Raw genomic sequence first — 6,180 nt, 5'->3', positions numbered from 1 at the left:
TCTGGTCAGCAAGCTCTTATTGGCATCCACAGTAGCACCTGGGATTAGTGACAGTATAGGGAATGGTTAGACAGATGGGGCAGTTTCTCCATGACCTTTCATTCAGTCTCTGCTCCACACTTTGTGTCTCTGTCTCCACCCATGGGTATTTTGTTCCCCCTTCTAAGAAGAACCAAAGTTTCCACATTTTTGTCTTCCTTATTTTGAGCTTCATGTGGGCTGTTAATTGTATCTTGGATATTCCAAGCTTCAGGGCTAGTATCCACTTATAAGTGAGTGCATACCATGTGTCTTCTTTTCTGATTGAGTTACCTCACTCAGGATGATATTTTCTAGTTCTATCCATTTGCCTAGGAATTTTATAAATTCATTGTTTTTAATAGCTGAATAGTACTCCATTGCGTAATTACATCACATTTTCTGCATCCATTCCTCTGTTGAGGGACATCTGGGTTCTTTCCAGCTACTGGCTATTATAATAAGGCTGCTATGAAAATAGTGGAGCATGTATCATTATTACATGTTGGATCATCTTCTCAGTATATGCCCAGGAGTGATATTGCTGGGTCCTCAGGTAGTACTATATCCAGTTTTCTGAGGAACCACAAAAATGATTTCCAGAGTGGTTTTCAACCATCAGTGGACTCAGTTCCCAAATAAAAGGACATAGTCTAAAAGACTCGAAAAGTAAACAGCACCCAGGATTTTGCTGCATACAGGATATGCACCTCACTGACAAAGACAGATACTACCTTAGAATTTAAAGCTGAAAAATAATTTCCCAGACTAATGTTCCCAAGAAATAAGATGAAGTAGGCATTCTAATATCAAATAAAATCGAGTTTCTGCCTAAGTTTTTAAAAAAGATAAGGAAGGACACTTCATATTCATCAAAGGAAAAATCTACCGATATGAACTGCCAATTCTGAACATCTATGCTCCAATTGCAAGGGCAACCAAAACCAGAAAAGAAATTTTACTAAAGTTCAAAGCACACATTGTAACTCACACAACAAGGGAGGGAGAGGTCAAGTACCCCACTCTCATCAATGGTCAGATCATGGATACAGAATCTAAACAGAGACACATTGAACCTAACAGAAGTTATGAACTAAATTGATTTAACAGATATCTATAGAACATTTCATCCTAAATCAAAAGAATATACCTTCTTCTCCACACCTCATGTCACCTTCTACAAAGTTGACCATAAAAATGTTCACAAAACAGGCCACAACAGATACAAAAAATTGAAATAATCTGATGCAACCTACCATATCACCATGGACTAAGGCTGGTCTTCAATAACAACAAAAACAACAGAAAGCCTACATACACATGGAAACTAAACAATGCTTTCCTCAATTATAACTTGGCCAAGGAGGAAATGAAGAAAGAAATTAAAGACTTTTTAGAATTTAGTGAAAACAAAATTACAACACACCCAAACTTATGGGACACAATAAAAACCATGTTAAGTGGAAAACTCATAGCTCTGAGTACCTCCTAAAAGAAACTGGAGAGAGTATATACTAGCAGCTTGACCGAACATCTGAAAATTCTAGAGCAAACAGAAGCAAATATACCCAAGAGGAGTAGATGGCAGGAAATAATCAAACTCAGGGCTGAAATCAACCAACCAACCAACCAAACAAACAAACAAACAAAAAACTATACAATGAATCAAGAAAACAAGGCACTGATTCTTTGACAAAATCAACAAGATAGAAAATCCCTTATCCAGACTAACCTGATGGCACAGAGACAGTATTGAAATTAACAAAATCAGAAATGAAAAAGGAGACATAATGACAGAAACCAACGTAATCAAAAAAAACAAAAAAAACAAACAAACAACCAATCATCAAATCCTACTACAAAGCTGTAGTCAACAAAACTGGAAAATCTGTTTGAAATGGACAATTATCTTAACAGATACCAGGTACCAAAATTAAATCAGGATCAGATAAACCATGTGAACTGTCCTATAACCCCTAAAGAAATAGAAGCAATGGGTAAAATCTCCCAACCAACAATAGCTCCGGACCAGATGGGTTTAGTGCAGAATTCTTTCAAACCTTCAAAGAAGACCTAATACCAATTCCCTTCAAACTATTCCACAAAATAGAAACAAAAGGAATAATACCCAATGTGCTCTATGGAGCCACAGTTACACTGATAACAAAGCCACAAAAAACAAAGAACTTCTGAATTTCATTTATGGATACCAGTGCAAAATTATGCATTTCACTTCTCAAAAACCAAAACCAAGTACAAATCATGAAGATCATTCATCATTATCAAGTGGATTTCATCCCATGGATGGAGGAATGGTTCCATTTACAGAAATCCCTCTGCATAATCCATTATCTAAAAAAAATCCCAAGAAAAACACTACATGATCATTTCATGCTGAGAAAGCATTTGACAAAATTCAACATCTATTTATGATAAAAGTCTAGGGAACATCAGATGTTCATGGCCCATACCTAAACATAGTATAATTGATATTCAACAAACCTGTAGCCAACATCAAACTAAAGGGAGAGAAACTGGAAGCAATCCCACTAAAATGAGGGAGTAGACAAGGCTGCCTTCTCAGTCCCTACCTATTCAATATTGTGCTCAGAGTCCTAGCCAGAGCAATTAGACAACATTAGGAGGACAAAGGGATACAAATTGGAAAGGAAGAAATTAAAATACCACTATTTGCAGATGATAGGATCATACACTTAACTGACCACAAAAGTTCCAACAGAGAATTCCTTCTTTTTTTTTCTTTCTTCTATTTAAAAAAATTTTTTCCTTTATATATTTTAAACTCCAGATTTTTTTGATTCTTGTTTTTGTTTTATTTTGTTTTGTTTTGTTTCAAGACTGGGTTTCTCTGTGTAGCCCTGGCTGTCCTGGAACTCACTTTATAGGCCAGGCTGGCCTGGAACTCAGAAATCTGCCTGCCTCTGCCTCCTGAGTGCTGGGATTAAAGGTATGTGTCACCATGCCAGGCTAAACTCCAGATTTTTTTCCTCTCCTGGTCCACCACCATACCATATCCCATACCACCACCCCCAACCCCCTGTGTCCACAGGATATCCCCACCCCCACGCCCACCCCCACCAGACCTTTGAACTCTCTAGGGCCTCCATTCTCTTGAGGATTATGTGCATTTTCTCTGACTGAATCCACACCTGACAGTCCTCTGCTGTATATATTTTGGGGGCCTCATAACAGCTGTTGTATGCAGCCTGGTTGGTATTGCAGCATCTGAGAGATCTCCAGGGTCCAGGTTTACTGAGTGTTCTTGTCCTCCAACAGGGTTGCCCTCCCCCCTCCTCAGCTTCTTCCAGCTTTCCAACAACAGGGGTTAGCAGCTTCCCATAATTCAACCACAGGGGTCAGCACACAACCAATGATTAGAAGCACTGACCACTAGAGAACTACTAAACCTGATATACAACTTCAGCAAAGTGGCTGGATATGAATTATATCAAACAAATCAGTATCCTTAATTTACTCAAAAAATAAACAGGCTGAGAAACAAATTAGGGAAACCACATCCTTCTCAATAGTCACAAACAAAAGAAAATACCTTGAAAGAGACTCTAACCAGGCAAGTGAAATATTTGTATGACAAGAACTTCAAGTCTCTGAAGAAAGAAATCAAAGAACATCTCAGAAGATAGAAAGATCTCCCCTTCTCATGGATTGGCAGGATTGATATAGTAAAAATGGCCATCATGCATCTGCAGATTCAATGCAATCCCCATCAAAATTCCAAATCAATTGTTCTTATACTTAGAAAAGCAATTTGCAAATTCATTTAGAATAACAAAAAAAATATGTCATAGAAGAGTGAACAAAAGAGTCACAGGAGGAAATGTGGAGACAAGCTGTGGAACTGAGACTGAAGCAAAGGCCATCCTGAGAATTCCCACCTGGGGATCCATCCCATATACAGACACCAAACTCAGACACTATCAAAGATGCCAAGAAGTGTTTGATGACAGGAGCCTGCTACAGCTGTCTCCTCAGAGGCTCTGCCTAAGACTGATGAATACAGAAACAGATGCTTGCAGCAACCCTTTGGAATGAGCATAGGGTCCCCAATTGAGGAGTTAGAGAAAGGACTGAAGGGGCTAAATGGATTTGCAACAATTGGAAGAACAACAATGTCAACCAACCAGATACTCCAGAGCTCACAGGAACTGAACCACCAATCAAAGAGTACATATGGAGCAACCCAAGGCTCTAGCTACATATGCAGCAGACAATGGCCTTGTCAGACATTAATGGGAAGAGAGGCCCTTGTTCCTTTGAAAGTTCAATGCCCCAGTATAGGGGAATGCCTGGGCAAGGAGACAGCAGTGTTTGTGTGAGTGGGGAACTCTCTCATAGATGCAGATGGAGGGGGCATGAGATAACAGGTTTTGAACCAGAAACCAGGAAACAGGATAAAATTTGAAGTGTAAGATTAAAATATTTTAAAATATAAAAACAAAATTAATTGAAGACCCAGAAATTTAACCATACATATCGACACATGATCTTTGACAAAGAAGCCAAAACTTTACAATGGAAAAAAGAAAGCATCTTCAATAAATGGTGCTGGTCCTACTGTCAGTAAGTAAGTATGTAGAAAAATGAAAGTAGATCCATATTTGTCACCAGGAATAAAACTCAAGGCCAGGTGGATCAAAGATTTCAACATAAAACCAGATTCACTGAATCTAATTGAAGAGAAATTGAGAAAGAGCTTCAAACTCACAGGAGTAGGGGCAAATTTTCTAAATACGCTCCGATGGCTCAGGTTCTAACATCAAACATTGATAAATGGGACCTCATGAGACTGAAAAACTTATGTAAGGCAAAGGGCATAGTCAGTAGGACAAATTGGTAACCTACATAATGGCAAAAAAATTTCACTAACCTTACATTCCAAAATATCTAAAGAACTCAAGTAGATAAACACCAAAAAGAAAAGAACCCAGTCTGAAAGTCACAAAGAACTATAGAAAAAAATCAAAACAAGGAAACTTGAATGGCTGAGACGCAGTTAAAGAAATGTGGAAAGTCCTTAGTCTTCCGGGAAATGAAAACCAAAGCAATTGAGATTGGTATAAGGCCGTATACTTTCCAATAAAGAATGGCCAAGATCAAAAACTGGCAAAAGCACATGTTGGTGAGAATGTGAGAAAAGAAAATCAAAACTTCATTTCTGGTGGGCATGCAAAGTACTATGACAACTATGGAAATCAATCTGGAGGTTCCTCAGAAAATTCGAAATAGATCTGCCTGAAGGCCAAAGACTTACCTTCATGGCCTATGGCTTCCGAATTTCATGTTTCATCCAATGGCATATTATTTAGATCTTCCTATTGGGCTTCGACTTTGATCTTGGTAAGCATTTGGTCTCTGATTCTCAAACAGTTCTCTGTCCTCACACTTTTTTGAGGTATCGCCAACCCCAGGGACATATTTTTTCCTTCAAATTTCTCCAAATTTGGGGACTTCTAATATTTGGGGAAACTGAGTGACAAAAGCAATGTATGCTGGGCACTTTATTGTCCAGTGCATATGAAACTATGTGTGTTTAGATATGGTAATCCTCTAGTACATACTTTATGAAAGAAGCAGTATGCTCTTAGGTTCCCTGTTTGACCTCACTTAACTTTGCCAGCTTTGTAGGCTGCTGTACTGCTGCTGCTCTGAGAATAATCAGAAACTCCTGGAATAGATGTCTCATGTCTCATTGCCTTTGCCAGGGTTAGGACACTAGTGGGAGTAGGTTTGATGGAACATTAACAAAACCAGTGCTTCTTGTGAACCATCTGAATGAAGTACCATGTTCCAGGACAGTTCTGTATGAACTTGTCATATCCAGGAAATGGAGCAAGAGAAAAGCCAAGCAAAAGACATCCTTTTACAGCACCCTCGACACCTTTTCACAGGACAGGGTAAGTTAGCTTTGGTAGAAGAAGAGATGTTCTGAGATAGTTGCCCCTCATCTGATCAGAGAATAAGAGTTCATGAATTTTGGGGAAACATTGTGAGTGTGGGGTTGCAGTAAGCATCATGTAATGTGAATGAGCAAAAACTATATTAATACAAAAACAAAATTAAAGTTTTATCAAAATGGGGCAAAATATATTGTTCTACTAACTCTAGTATGTATACACCGGC

Source organism: Mus caroli, unplaced genomic scaffold (genome assembly GCF_978045245.1).
Source record: "Mus caroli unplaced genomic scaffold, Mus_caroli_1 scaffold_12, whole genome shotgun sequence".
Taxonomy (NCBI): domain Eukaryota; kingdom Metazoa; phylum Chordata; class Mammalia; order Rodentia; family Muridae; genus Mus; species Mus caroli.
The sequence above is the reverse complement of the archived record's forward strand: the minus strand, read 5'-3'. Positions refer to the sequence as shown.